This window comes from Triturus cristatus, chromosome 2_1 (assembly GCF_964204655.1).
Source record: "Triturus cristatus chromosome 2_1, aTriCri1.1, whole genome shotgun sequence".
NCBI lineage: Eukaryota > Metazoa > Chordata > Amphibia > Caudata > Salamandridae > Triturus > Triturus cristatus.
The window spans coordinates 686,311,427-686,326,596 of NC_140581.1; the positions used below are offsets into that span (position 1 = coordinate 686,311,427).

Genomic DNA, 15,170 nt, shown 5'->3' on the forward strand with positions numbered 1-15,170 from the left:
ACTGTAATCAAACTTACAATCCAAATACAAGTACACCATTAGAGAAAAGGAGGGAAAGGGAAGGAAAAAGGAAGAAGGGAAAGAAGGACCAAAAAAGGAGAGGATTGAAAAAAGAGACAATAAGAGAAGACAGTACATGACAACCACCAATGCAGTAAAGGAATGTAGATTGAGAAAAATAGAGAGGATGACGACTGTGATACGTACCTTTCAGGGGAAGACAAAAGACGTGCGGGGAGTGGCAACACGAGGAAGACGGCACAACTAACCGGGGAGGTAGCGTCACAGCGGGGAACATATTCGATAAACAGGAAACAGAGAGAAATGCGTTAGTTAGTTTTTTTGTTTTTTTTAAAAGTACCTATAGCAAATAGAAGAAATAAAAGAAGTACGGAAAACAATATAAGACAAACATAATGCTACGATAAAATTATTAACAATAACCTGAAAAGATAAAAAACAATAAGTAAAACCAAGCAAGAATAAATTCAAAATAGAGGAGAAAAAAGTCAAGGTCTGGCGGTTGAAGAAGAGAGAGGGCCAGAGACATCCATCGTAGATGTGGAATGCGACTGGATGAATTTTCTCAGCTCTGCCAGTTCCTCAAAAGTGGAGGTTTTATTTTGGTAAGTAACCTTGAATAAACATGGGTGAAAAAGTCCATAACGAGCTCCAAGTGTGCGTAAGGGAGGTCGAAGATCCAAAAATTATTTCCGCCGTTTAGCAGTCGCAGAGGAAACATCCTGAGATAAAAATAACTTAGCACCGGACCAGACAAGCTGTTTTTTGTGTTTAGCTGCATTTAAAACCAGTAGCAAGTCTGTAAATTTCAAAAACAGAAAAATAACACCTCATGGCTTGGAAGGAGCAGCTGAAGAAGACAAACGAGGACCCAACCTTTGTGCTCTCTGTATATTCAGATTTGTAGATGCAGGTAGGTCCAGAAGCTTTATGAGAAAATTGTTGAAGAAGGGAACTGGATCATCACCTTCTAAATTTTCTGGAAAACCATATAAGCGTAGATTGTTGCACCTATTTCTGTTTTCCAAGTCCTCTGCTGATTTCTTCAGCCAAAGGACCTCCTTCTCAAGGACAATTAATTTTGTAGCAACAGTTTGAAGTTCATCAACTTGCTGTTCCACTGTGGAAATACGAGAGTCCATAGAAGCCCACTTAGTGTCCATAGTCTGTAAGCGTGAATTAGTCTCCTCGATAAAGGGGCGCAAAGCGCGAATTTCCTCAAAGATAGTGTCAAGAGAGATCGGAGAAGCAGGCTTTGGTGGAGAAGGAGGGTCCTGTTTGAGGCGTTTATTAGCGGCAGATGAAATTTGCGTTTTAATTGATGCTGGTGACGAAGTTGACTTTGAAGAATTGGATTGCGCCATAGTGATAGTTTTCCTAAATACAGGAGCAGAGGGAAAAGATACTGACACTGGAGACTGAGGTGTGGATCTCTTCTGTGTAAGTAATAGTTTCTTACTCCTGCCCATAGGGTAGAGAAGGAAAAACTACGTGCGAGAAAAAAATAACACCAGTGAAGAAGTAGAATGACTCACAGTGCGTGAGGTAAGCTTCACAAATGGATGCGCAAACAGTTCAAAAATACAGCTGTATTGTTATTAAAGTTAAAAATATGACTGGTCAGGCATAGAATGGCAGAAAAAATAAAAATATTATCAAAAATCAGGAAAGCAGCATAGTAATTGAGGTGTAATGCCAGGAAATCCTCACAGGGAAAAACAAAATGGCGGCCGGAGAGGAGATAGAACAATAAAGAGAGGTTTTACCTCAAAATACACAGAAGTCACCCATTTCAGGCATATGAGGGTGATCAGTAGCAGTTCCGATGCCTAAAACTCTCAGTTTCGATGTGTAGAGAGAGTTTTTTGCCGCGAATTTTACAGCGACATTTCCGCCGTGACACGGAGCTCTGGAGCTAGGCGGCCATCTTGTTTGGCGCCGCGCGCGCTCCCCCTAGGATGCCATTTTCGACACAGGAGGCAAGTCACTGGTCATATTCTCATTTACATACAGCTTAACTTAATAATACAGATAGAGTACCGTTATAGTCTACAAGAGAGGCATTTGTACAGTGCAGGCACTGAGCTAAATTATTTCCAATTGTTCTCAGATGCGATAATCAAGCAAAAGTAGGTACAAACGAGGTAAAGTGATTGCCTAGAATCACACAATTTGGCGAAGCAGAGATCGTTTACAGTGGTTGTAGTTACTGTAATTCAGCCACTGGGTGGGTGTCTTCTTCTTTGCCCCATTTCACACCAAGAGACAATCCTTTGTGCTTATTTTTTTTTAGGAGATAAATTAGTGCATAGTGTTTACTTAATTCATGTCTTGCACGTTAAATCAAGCTGACAAATTAAGTCTTTCTAGTTAAAAAAAATAATAAGAAGAAACGGTAGGATGCTTTCTCCTAAAGCTTTGTTACCTCAGTAATGATGTCATAGAACATGTCATGAGGGATGTAATATGCAAGGTCATAATCAGTGCCTGGCGAGGGCCCTAAAGTTCCTATAGGGAAATCACACATTCAACCCCCCATCTCCCACCCCCCCACCCACTTCTCATCTTCCAGAAAGAAGTTGAGGTTGATTTATCCTTTTTTGGGGGGGAGGGGTGGGCGGAGGGTGTAAAAGCGTGCCCCTTTTTGCATGTCCTCCCCCCTCCCCTGTTTGCTTTACATCTGATGCAACTTGACTTGATGTGCCCTGGGTCCCTACCGACCAGGTTCCCAGAGCCTGTGTTCTTTCCCAAAAATGTACCTTTGTATCCACAATTGGCACATCCCTGGCCACAGGTAAGCCCATTGTAAAAGCTACCATGGGTTTCAAGGGCACTGTGACCAGGGAGGACCTCTAAGGGCTGCAGCACCTTTTGTTTCATCCTTAGAGACCCTGTACCTTAATACCCACACACTGCCATTGCAGGCTGTGTGTTTTGGTGCAGAGAAAAGTGAAGGGTTGAAATGGCACACATCCCTGAGTGCCATACCTGTAACCCACTGACTGGGGCCTAGGTAAGTTACCCCTCTAGCAGGGTACACTAGCCCTCAGGTGACGGTATGGTGGCATGAGCCCTGTACTCCTACAGTGTCCAAGTCCATTTTTAGTCATTGTAAGTGTAGTAAAGCCATAAAGAGTAAATGATCTGGGAGTTGGTCATTATGAACTCCTCAGATCCATAATGGCTTTACTAAAATCTGGGAAGTTTGGTAGCAAACTTCTCAGCACATTGAAACCCACACTGATGCCAGTGTGGGATTTAATGTAAAATGCACAAAGAGGGCATCTTAGAGATGGGCCCTGAAAAATGACCAGTCCTGGTGTTGTTCCTGATGGCTGCCCACCATTTACCACCACCAGAGAGGTTTCTGGACCCATGTGTAGAGAGACTCCACTCTCTGGGTCTGAAAATAAAGCCCATCCTGGGCAGAGGTGTCATGTCTCCTCCCCCAGGATGGGCTGGGTCCATGAAGGGAAAGCTTCCAAGGCTTGATGCCTTTGTAAGCTGTCCCTGCCTTTTGCTGCCCCCAGTAACTGGCTCCCAATGGTTCTGCCCCCCACTTTAGGTGGGAGAATCAGTTGTAAACCCAAGCTACGAGGAGAGGTGTGCCCACCTGTGCCAATCCCACCCCTCAGGTGGGGGAGACGAGGTGAAGCACATATCTCAGTCCCCTCTATCTTGAAGATGAGGAGACCCAGCTAATTAGGGAAAGGCTCATGCCCCCCCACTGGAGGGTGGAATAATAGGGGGTGCACCCTCCCCAAGGAAGGGTCCCATTGTTCTCGACCTGCACACCCCTTCAGCGCCCCTAAATGTAGTATTTAAGGGCAACTCTGAACATTGCCTCCTCAGATTTGAGGAAGAAAGAGGGACTGATGAGCTCTGCTGACCCAGGAAGAAGAGGGCACCAACTGCTTTGGCCCCAGCCCTACCGGCCTGTCCCAACTCGGACCTGCCCACAGCAGAAACCCTGGCGTGTCCAGCAGCCAGAAGATCCTGAGAGCCCGGAGGACCTGTCCTGCTACCTTTAAGACTGTCTCCCGTTGGGGGCGTGGCTTGCCGAGCCACGGAATGGCCGCCATCTAAGCGAGCTCCGCCGGCCGGAATCAAATCCTTTAATTAATCCTGCACTTTTGGGCGAGCTGAGACCGCCAGGACCTGCTGCGGCGCTAGCGCATGTGGCGCGGAACGCGCAGGTGAATTTTTGAAGTCCGGGAGACTTTAGCGGCAGAGATACGGCCCGATGAAAATTGTGGCGGTGTGAGGGGCTGCCGCTGTCGAGACCTGGAGGCGGCGCTACGTATAATTGAGGCCGGGGCGCCCACGCGGCTGTGGGCCCGGCTGCCGGACGCGGCCTATCTGGCTGGAGGCTCGCTGGGGGCCTGGCTGCTGAACACGCTGCAGCGGGAGACACGTAGCTGTCGACACCGCCGATGCCCTGCCGGACTATATTGGCGACTGAGGGAAGTGCTGAGGAGAAGGATCGGTGCTTGGTGGGGTGAGTGCTCCGAGTATCGGAGGTGCGGGAGATCCTGAGCTGTGAAGCGGCCCTGAGGGGGAGGAGATCGTGTGTGCTATTGCCCTGGTGCTCTGGTGAGACTCGAGGAGGTGCTGCCATCCGCCTGTGCGCAGCGGGGAGGCCCACGTGTTGATGTGACCAGGTGATGCGATAGGCGGCCGCTGAGACTGCGAGGCTGTGCCTGGGGAGAACGCATGCTGGCAGAGGAGATAGGCAGACTGACGGTGTGCTGTGGCGGCGTGGGACCGTGTCGCTGAGACGTGAGCCTGCAGGTGCGCGCCCATGGCGCTATGAGGAGGTGTGGAGTGACGCACTAGTGTGGGAGGTGACACGTGGCCAGAGATATCGTGGAGGAATTTGCCAGCGTCTGCCGCCTGTAAGAGGTGGTTGTTGGTTGGAGCTCTGATTGGGGAGCCTTCGCCGGACTGCCGGGAGAGAGGGACCGGCGCGGTACGCTGCCCGAGGGCTGCCTGCATATGCGGGGGAGCTGTTGATTTGACCCCGGGGCACGCCCGGAGGACCATCCCACCCACTCCAGACATAGGATTGCCGGCACGCCATCGAGATTCTTTAGCGGAGAGCAGGGGCCTTGCTCTTTGACTAGGAGGGCCGCCCTCTGTCTGGTGGTTGGGGAGCGGACTCCGCGGCGGCTGCAATGGGGAAGCACGACGCCAAGCAGTCAAAGATTACATTCGACAGTAAGCGTGCGACACGGCAGGTGGATGCCGGAGCCGAGGTGCAGGCGGAGAGCAGGCATGAACAGGTGGTGGAGGATCAAGGGGAGGACTTGAGGACCCTTATGCTTGAGATGAGATCAAGTCTACGCAACATTGACACTAAGCTGGACACCCTCACATCGCAGCTCGAGTCGGTCAAGTCGCAGGTTACCACGCATGAAACGCGTCTGGACTCGCTGGACGGACGTGCTGCGGACTTCCATGAGTTTCAGGTCGAGACTAAGGAGCAGCTCCTACACATGGACAAGTTGCTGGGAATCATCAGAGCGAAGAATGATGATTTAGAAGCTCGGTCGAGGCGAAGCAACCTCCAAGTCACGGGGATCCCGGAGACGACCGCTATATCCAAAATGGAGAAGTTCATTACGGAGCTGCTGCATGAGCTGTTTGACCCGCACCTTTCCGCGGTCTTTGTGGTGGAGAGGGCACATAGGTCGCTGGGCCAAAGACCGCCGGTTGGGGCGCCTCCGCGGCCCATTATTGCTAAGCTCCTTAACTACCAAGACAGAGACGTTATCCTCAGGCTTGCGAGAGAGAAGGGAAAGATAACGCACCAGGGAAATGCAATTTCTTTTTATCCAGACTTTACTCCAGCTGTGCAGGCGGCGCGGAGGGAGTTCGTGCCGGCCAAGAGACTTCTCCTTCAGGCGCAGATCCCGTATTCATTGCTGTATCCGGCGAAACTCAAGGTGGCATTTGAAGGCACCACACACTTCTTCGCGGATGTCAAGGCGGCGATGAAATTTGCCAAGCATGTGGGCGGAAAGAAGCCCAAGCGACAAACTGGGGAAGCGGAGTTGGCGGCCGGAAACCTGAGTGACAATGACTGATATGGGTATCGTATTAATGTAAAGTACTTTGAATGCCCCTGCCGCCTGCTAAAACTTGTGCCGAACATTTGTGGACACCTGCTTCCTGTCCTATAATTTCTTGCCGCGCTGCCACATACCCCTTTCTTGTAAATGAGGTCTCGGGCGGGCTAGGCTGCCTGCAGATCTTCTGGCCACCCTGTTCTAACCGGGGTAAGACGCTGGCTTAGGCACGACCCCATGGGAAGGTTCCCAACTCTGTTGGATGTTCTTGGTTCTGGGATGGGCAATACACAACCTGTTTGGGGGGTTGGAGTGGGTGGGGGGTGGACGGTGGGGAGTTTTGGTTTGGTAATTGGTTCCAGCTTACATGTAATCTGCTATGTGGTCACTCTCGTACATAGAAACTGTGGATGATAATGGGTGTATCGTTTTGCCGTAGACATGACCCACAAGTTAACTAATGTCTTAAGCTGTGTAACATGGAATGTGCGGGGTCTGAATGACTGTAGAAAGGCCAGACTAGTGCATGCATATTTAGTCCGTCACAATGTAGACATATGCCTCCTCCAGGAGACGCATCTGGGTGCCTCCTCGTCTCCCCGGCTTCGTCATGCCCGCTGGGGTCATGTATACTCTGCCACGTTCTCAACTTACGCCCGGGGGGGTGGCCATTTTAGTTAGACGTGGGTTGGATTGGCGGGAAGAACTGACGCACTGTGACCCCGAGGGACGGTATGTCTTAGTCCGGGGACTTTTATGTGGTATACTGGTGACAATTGTGGCTGTTTACGGCCCGAATGTAGACTCCCCTGGTTTCTTTCAGGACGTCTGGGCGAGGGTGCGGGCGGCTGGATGCAATACCATTCTCTGGGGCGGGGATTTTAATGCAGTGTTAGATGACGCTTTGGATAGACAGGGTGCCGTCCGCAGCCTGCACCCCACGGCGGGCGCTGTTCTGGGGGCGATTGTTGAGGAGGAGGGCCTGGTCGATGTGTGGAGGGTTAGGCATGGTGGGCTGAGGGAGGGTACCTGTATCACTGATCACCGCTGTGCCTGGTCTCGTTTGGACTACTGGCTACTCTCTAGAGATGCTGCTCTGTGGACGGTGGAGGCTGAACACGTGCCGCGCTCAATCTCGGACCATGCGCCATGCCTGTTACGAATGTCGTTGCCTGATCTGCCTCCGCGCGGCTTCTCGTGGCGCCTGCCGCGGCATGCTCTGCTGGATGAGGTGTTTAAGGAGGAGATAAGGGAGGACATTATTGACTACTTTGCGCTGAATACAGGCTCGGTGGACACTGAGTCATCCCTATGGGAGGCATTCAAGGTGGTTATTCGAGGAAAGTGCATTGCTCGACAGGCCGGGGTGCTGAAAGCTATAAGAGGCACACTTGCATCACTGGAAACGGACATAAAAGATCTGGAAACACGCTTTTATGCCACAAACACTCCTGACATCATGGGTTTACTGAAGACTAAGCTTTTAGAGTATGCTGAGGAGGCGCAGCGGGAAGTTAAGTTTCTAGGTAAACACGCAGAGGCCAGGAGGTACGGGGAGGGGGATAGGCCGGGTCGCACTCTGGCGAATATGATAATGCCGTCCAGGTCTGCTACATTTGTCCATGAACTGCGCTCGAAAACCGGGGCCACAATCAGGGGGCAAGAGGACATCCTACATGCTTTCTCGGGCTTTTACTCCGATTTGTACACTGCCACCCAGGGAGAATGCCCGGAAGGGCTGGACTCCTTTCTGGAATCCATAGCGCTGGTCTGGTTCAATAACAAACATAGAGAATACATGGATCTCCCGATAACGGCCGACGATGTGGCCCAGGTGATCAAAAGTTTGCCCCTTGATAAAGCCCCTGGCCCAGACGGCCTGACCACGGCCTTCTATAAGACATACGTTGAGGAACTGGCTCCCCGGCTGTTGGCGGTGTATGAGGAGGCTTTGCAGGTGGGAATACTTCCCAAAACGATGCGTGAAGCGTCGATTATTACCCTGATCAAACCGGATAAACCAAAAGAAGAGATGGAATCCTACAGGCCTCTCTCTTTAATAAATGTGGATGTGAAAATACTGGCCAAACTGCTTGCTAATAGAATACAACCAATGCTGCCCCTGATAGCCTTACCGGACCAGTCTGGGTTTATCCCGGGGCGGTCCACTACTCATAATCTCCGTACGATCTTTTCTATCCTGCATTACTTACATCCGGACGTGCACGCTGCGGTGGTCTTCTTGGATGCCACCAAAGCTTTTGAAACTCTGGAATGGCCATATTTATTTGCAATACTGAATCGTATCGGATTTAGCCAGCTCTTAATCAACAAAATCCGACTGCTATATACTATGCCTTGTGCCAGGGTTAGGGTGAACGGTATGATCTCGGACCCATTCCCTATCTCGCGGGGTACGCGTCAGGGATGCCCGCTGTCCCCGCTACTCTTCGCAATAGCGATGGAGCCGCTAGCGGCTCGTATTAGACAGCATCACACGGCGCGCGGATTAGGACTTAGCTCACGAAGTCTGCTGATATCGCTCTATGCCGACGACGTAACACTCTATCTCACAAAGCCTGAAGAGAACCTGGACATAGTACTACGAGAATTCATCCGCTTTGAGGGCCTGGCCGGTATAGCGGTAAATTGGTCCAAATCGGTGGTCTTTCCATTGACGGAGAGAACCCCGAGGATGACATCGGAATACCCCTTACGGTGGGAAATAGACGCTGTTAAATACCTCAGCATCTGGGTGAGTCGAGTGCCTCAGGACATTTGGACTCTGAACTTTGGGAGGGCTGTCGCGTGGCTGGAGGAAAGGATAAAGATATGGGTGAGGCTACCTCTGTCCCTCACGGGCAGGATAGCCCTGGTCAAAATGGTGGTTCTACCTAAATTTCTATATTTATTTGCGAATATACCGGTTCCTTTGACGTCACATTTTTTCGCAGCACTACGATCGCATCTGCTCGAGCTGGTGTGGGCTGGTGGCCAGGCACGAGCATCCTGGGACGTGCTGACTTTGCCGTTAACACAGGGTGGGCTGGGAGTGCCAGACATACGCTTGTATGCCCTGTGCGCACAAGCCCAATTTTTGCACTTTTGGGTGCATCTGACACCTTTCCAGCCGCATGTGGCTGTGGAGCAGGACACTGTAGCGCCGGTCCCGCTCAGAGTGGCCATCTGTGCAAAAGCGCGCCGCCCCCGAGGAGATGTGGACACTGCGGAGATGCTGCGCTGGGTCTGGGTGGAACTTGGGCGCAGGGCGGGAGTGCCGCTCCTGTATGCCCCGTCTCTATCCCTGGAGCGTAACCCGTTGTTGCCTTGTATCGGAGACGGAATTAGCCCGCCCCTGCTGCGGAAGATGCACCTGCATACGTTCGCAGATCTATTTCCGGATAATAACTTCATGCAGCCGCCGGTGGCAGCGGAGGGGCAGGCGGTGCATTTTTCTGAATTATTTTTATACCACAAGCTGCGGAAGACCTGCCGGGCGTTGAGTGAGGACTTCCCGGCGCCCCCCCCCCTTGTTCCAGGCGTTGGAGGGCCTGGTGGGTTCCCCATCTCCTCGGAGATTGGTCACTAGACTTTATAAGTCCATGCAGAATGTAGCGCCGGCGGTTCGACCTCAGTCCCTTCAGCACTGGAATGAGGAGCTTGGCTCTCCCCTATCGGAAGAGCAGTGGACCTTCTGCTGTGGACAGCTAGCTGAGCTCTCCCCGAATTATAAACTGAGGCTTATACATTTTAAGTATTTGCATAGAATCTATAGAACACCGATCGCTTTACATAGAATGGGCATAAGGGAGGATGTCGGCTGTTGGAGATGCGGGGGTGAACCTGCCTCTTTCTTGCATATGGCACGGTCCTGCCCCAAGCTTGCAGAATTTTGGTCCCAGGTATTCACTTTGGTCAATCAGATGTTGGGTCGAACTGATGTCCCTTCCCCTGAGTTGGGGGTACTGGGCTATGTCAAGAACATGCCGCCTAAAGAACGTAAACTACATGCCTTGCTCCTTCTGTTTGCTAAAAGGCAGGTGGCGATACACTGGGGTAGAAGCCGGGTGTCCTCGGTGAAGGGATGGCTGGCGGATGTGACTTATGGCCATGTGCAGTTGAGCGTATTTTGGGACTTGTTGCCATCATCCTCCCGCCCGCGGGACATCTGGGAACCCTTTGTGCGGTGGGCTTAGGAGCGACGGGAGATAGAGGAGGAGAGGGCTGCATTGGATGAGTGAGAGGTCCGGTGTGTGCCTCGTGGACGTGGGGGGGTGAGGGGGGGGGGGGGGGGGGGGCTCGCCCAGGGACTGAAGGGAGAGAGTCTAGGCGGTTTCTTTGATTAGCCATCACCCAAGTGGACCTTGAGAGGCCCGGGCACGCTTCCACATGTTGCTGGGTGGGCGCATTGGCAGATCCGGCCTGGCCCTGCGCTGATGGGTCCATTACGTGAGGGTCGAACATGATGACAGAAACGCCCACAGATATGGATGTATATATGCGACTGCATTGGCATGTACCACAAATGTAACGAGGATATAATATTGCTGGCTTGTTTTGTTGGTTACAGTATGTAACGTTGTGTTAACTCCAATAAAGTTAAAAAAAAAAAAAAAAGAGACTGTCTCTTGTTAGCACAAGATTTGCTCAACGGAGACTCACCCAAAGAATCTGGATCCAGATGCCTCTGTGATTTTGCACCACTATGAACCCGACACCCACGGCCCGAGGTCGAGTGGCCTAAAATCACGAGGAGGTCTCCCCAGCGATCCTGACCTGGGATCCCTAACCCCCTCAAGCTTTGAGCCGATGCCTGCAACCTCAACCCAAACGGTCCTCCCGACCGGAGCTGGTAAGAAGAACCAAAGCAAAAAGACACCTTTGCACCTGACATCCCATGGCCTTGGGTGGCCCAACGACAGTGTCCTGGCATCCCCCAAGATCCCAACTTACCTCTCCAGCCAGTGGTCACCTTCAGGAAGCCTCCCTGCCCAAGCCTGAAGCATCTTTGCCGAACGGGAGAACTCAATTGGAATCCACACGGCCCCGTGCCTCCTTGGCACTCTGCACCCAGCAGTGGTGCAGCTCCTGTTCTGATTGTTGGCTCCTGCCGTGCCAATCTCCACCCTAGGAGCTTTTCTCCCACAGCAAAGTGGCCTGCTCATAAGCAGTCCCTGACCGAAGGCCAACCTTTGCCAAAACTGGGCCCCTGCACTCTGACCGGCCACCCCAGTGCCGCTGGTTTACTTACCTGCAACCTGATAACCTTCTTTTCCCCATAGGAACCTATGTTGTAATGTTTTGTTCCTTAAAATGTTGTCGAGTTGAACTTTTTGTATGGAAAGAAAGTAAATGTGCTTTAATTTGAGAATTGTCGTACTTACCTGTAAGTGACACCAAACAGTGTGTGATATCTAGGCATATTACCTCAAGATCTAAAAGTAACTGAAAAGTAATCCAAGAGAAATCAGAAGTAATCTCACTGTATTTTAAACTGTTTTAAAAATAATACAAACCTGTAAACGATTCCGATACAATCCAGAATTTCAGTTTTGTGTACAGCTTTGCATTTGAAAGTGTTCTTATTTACCTGTGCCAAGTCCTGCTTGGTTCTACAAAATTAAATATAAGTAGATCTTTTTTTACCTACATAATTGGTCTGGATTCAGTCTCTGAGTGTGTGCCATCAGACTTGAGTGAGTGAATACAATAAATGCTTAACACACCCTTTGGATAAGCCTAACTGCTCGCCCACACTACCACAAAGAGAGCTGTCAGTACTTGTCTCCTTTAGCCTTTGCTATACCTCTGGGGACTCCCTGGACTCTGAGCACACTATACCTTACTTTGGTATAGCATATACAGAGCCAGTTTCCTACATTGGTGGATCAGTGGTGGGATGTAAAGCCTTGCATTTATTAGACTAACTTACTCAACCACTGATCACATGACAAGAATCCTAAAATAGGCTTTAGTACAACTCTCTTATTTTTATAATTGACTATTTTTCAAATTTTTAAAAGTCTTGTTAGGGCCTTGTGTTAAGTCCCGGTAGTAAATTGTTTTGGAAACTTAAACGTCACTGAAGTTAGGGGTGAAGTACTTAGAATTGCTGTACGTCTTCTAAAAAGCAACCCCACTTTAGAAATCAATGAGCAACTCAGAGAAGTTGGCTGAGGAGCTCAACCTCACCCCTTATTCCAACCTAGAGGTTAGAGAATTAAGGCTTCTCTATAAAGCTAAGCAAATAAGAATTGGGTCCAACCCCATCGGAATACAACTCCAGGAGTTCTTGGCAGGGTATGCAAAGGACCATCCCACAGAAGGCGGCGAAGACCTTCAGGAGAATGGGAAATTAACTACTTAGGGAGGATGGTAACTTGGTGTCCTGCCATTCAAATCCAAGGAGCACAGGGTCTAGATCCTCCAGAGGAAGGGCTAACTCTGTACCAGACAGTGAGGACAACTTCAATGAGGAGCACAACCTTTTAGCAAGGTTGACCAAGAGACTAGAGCTGGAGACTCGGCTCTTAGCTCTAGAGAAAGAGAGAGCAGATATTGGCCTAGGACTTATCAATGGTGGCAGCAATTTAAAAACTCAAGAAAAAGAAGGATCCTATGATCCTAAAATCCCCAAAGGGATTGTCCCTCAGTTTGAAGGCAATGATGATATCACCAAGTGGTTCACTGACTTTGAGAGGGCTTGTGAGGCTGGAAAAGTGAGGAGACTCACTGGGGGGAGGGGGGGGGCACTCCTTTGGTAAATGTTCTTTGGTGCAGAGGTAGACTCCTTACTTACTGGGGTAGAAGCAGAGACTTATGAACTCATGAAGGGCAACCTGATTGAGGGATTTGGACTCACTACTGAGGAGTACAGAATTCAATTCAGGGGGACTCAGAAATCCCAAAGTCAGTCCTGTGTGATATTTGTAGACTAATAAATAAAAACACTAGGTGGGTGGTTGGCCAGAAGTAAAGTGCAGGATTATGGAGGACTTTATAATTTGTTTATGAAGGAACACATTTTAAGTAACTGCATCAATGAAAAGTTGCTTCAGCATCTGGTGGACCGAGGTCCAATTTCTCCTCAAGAATTGGGAAAGAAGGCAGACCACTGGGTCAAGACAAGGGTGACCAAGACAACCACTGGGGGTGACCAAAATAAAGGGGTTACAAAGCCCCCCCAGGGAAAAAGAGGGTGAGAAACCCAAAGATGAAATACAGGAGCCTTCTAAAGGCCCCCAAAATCCTGGGGTGGGCCCATAAACTCTTCTACATCCACTGGTGAGTACAAGGGGCAACATTTTGAATCTGCTAAGGCATTGTGTTTTCACTGTAACAAGAAAGGACACCGAACTGGAGATCCTGCCTTTCCCAAAAAAACAGCCCCAAGTCCCTCTCTAGTTTCTATTGGTGTGGCAAATTTCCAGATGGGGTCAATAGGGTGCCCAGAGCAAATCAGGGTCCACACAGAGACTGTTTTAGTCTCTGAAGGAGAGGGAGGGTTAGCCACTTTGTCTGTCTGGCCCCCCAATTAAAAAAAAAAACCTGCAGTGCCTCTTACTGGACAGGACTAAGATAGAAGCCCTGAGGGATACAAGTGGCAGGGTTACCATGGTGAGAGATTGTCATGATACCCTCTGCACCCTAAAAAATTAGGCGTAATGTTATGTACAAAAAAAACCTCCCCTGACCCGTGCGCCTGCACCTCGTGAGGAATATGTGTGTATTATTGACATTAATGTGTACGTGGTTATTTGTGAGTCATTTGCTATTGTATTTTATCATTTTTGTAACGGAACAAAGAACACCGTTGGATCTTTAGGTTTGTGTGTATTGAGTAAATTACTTTTGTTTTTAAGATCAAAGATGCTCTTGCATGGTGACTTTGTCCAGCTTTACAGGCAGAGACATGGTCGAGATACAGATATTCAGAAGCACCGCCGGCAGGACGAGACGGTGCTTCTTTGGAGTTCGGGACGCGTTTCTTCGTTTAGCGCACCGCCGCTGGACGTAGCGCTGCGTCTTTAACGTCGGGTGCGGCTGAGTATAAAAGCCGCACCCAACGTTCTGGAAGGCGCTTTGCCTTCCGCTCTTCCCCCGGAATGGTTCGGGGTTTAGAATCCCGGAGAATACTTACCCGGAACCGTGGATATCTTCTCAGCATCAGCAGATTTTCAGCCTGGGATTCTTCATCTTTCTGACAGCATCCAACCTGGAAAAGAAGAAAGAAGGAGATAAGTAATTCTTTCTCTGGCGCCCTTCGCAAGAAAGGTCAGATTTAGAAAGACAATTTTTGGAACTTTTACGTACACGAAAATACTTCGTAAATTTTGAGTTTGTTATTAGATCTGGAGTATAGAAGGTTGGGGTTTGCAAAAAGGAATCTTTGTAAGAAGAAACATTGTAACCTAATGTTATGTTGAAAATAAGGTACTGTGAAATCATGAAAAGAGTTCAAAGAACTTATGAATAATGGACCCAATTACCATATAAGTAACAGTGTAAGGAATGTTTTGTGGTTCTATGTTTGTTTACCTTTTGTTTTTTATACAGAAGCAGATTTAGTTTAAACGAACACCCGCTAAGACAGAAGTAAGTGAAATTAAAAGTATTAAAAGAAAGACAGTAGAAAGGGGGGAAAAGGTTAATTTGAAAAAAGAGAAACAGGAAATAATAATTTGCTCTTTCGTTTTAGACCACAATGCTAAACAAGTTTTAAAACGAAAGAATCATTCACTACCCTGAAGAAGAATTCCACATCCAAAAACAAGATAAAGAAATACTGGACGATAGTTTTCACCACTGCTGATTGCAGGTACGCCATAGAATGAGCAGTTTGACGAATGTTCTTTGTAATTAACGGTAGTTTAAGATTTCTTAGGAAGAAGGAGAGTAACCCACATGGATATCTAAAAAAGACTTTATTTGTACTTCACAGGTCAACAGCCAACGCCCATAACGTCCAGTACCAGGCCCTCCTCCCTAATTTCTAAATTATACCTAAAAGTAAGGAACAATCTTTTGTTGTAAGTTAGGAATTTGGGAAGTTGGTCCGTTGCGTCCCTGCGAAAACTTCTA

At 49.1% G+C, this 15,170-nt stretch overlaps 1 long non-coding RNA gene across 1 annotated transcript in view; it reads right to left on the minus strand.

The window, feature by feature from the left end:
• The window catches only part of LOC146865763 (uncharacterized), a 65,615-nt gene extending 51,309 nt beyond the window's left edge, over positions 1–14,306 (minus strand). The window contains exons 1-2 of the long non-coding RNA XR_014970337.1: positions 14,230–14,306; positions 208–264 (exon numbers count right to left, since the gene is read on the minus strand). This is a non-coding gene — a long non-coding RNA (uncharacterized LOC146865763). The remainder of the gene's footprint in view (positions 1–207; positions 265–14,229) is intronic.
• Between the last annotated feature and the right edge of the window lie 864 nt (positions 14,307–15,170).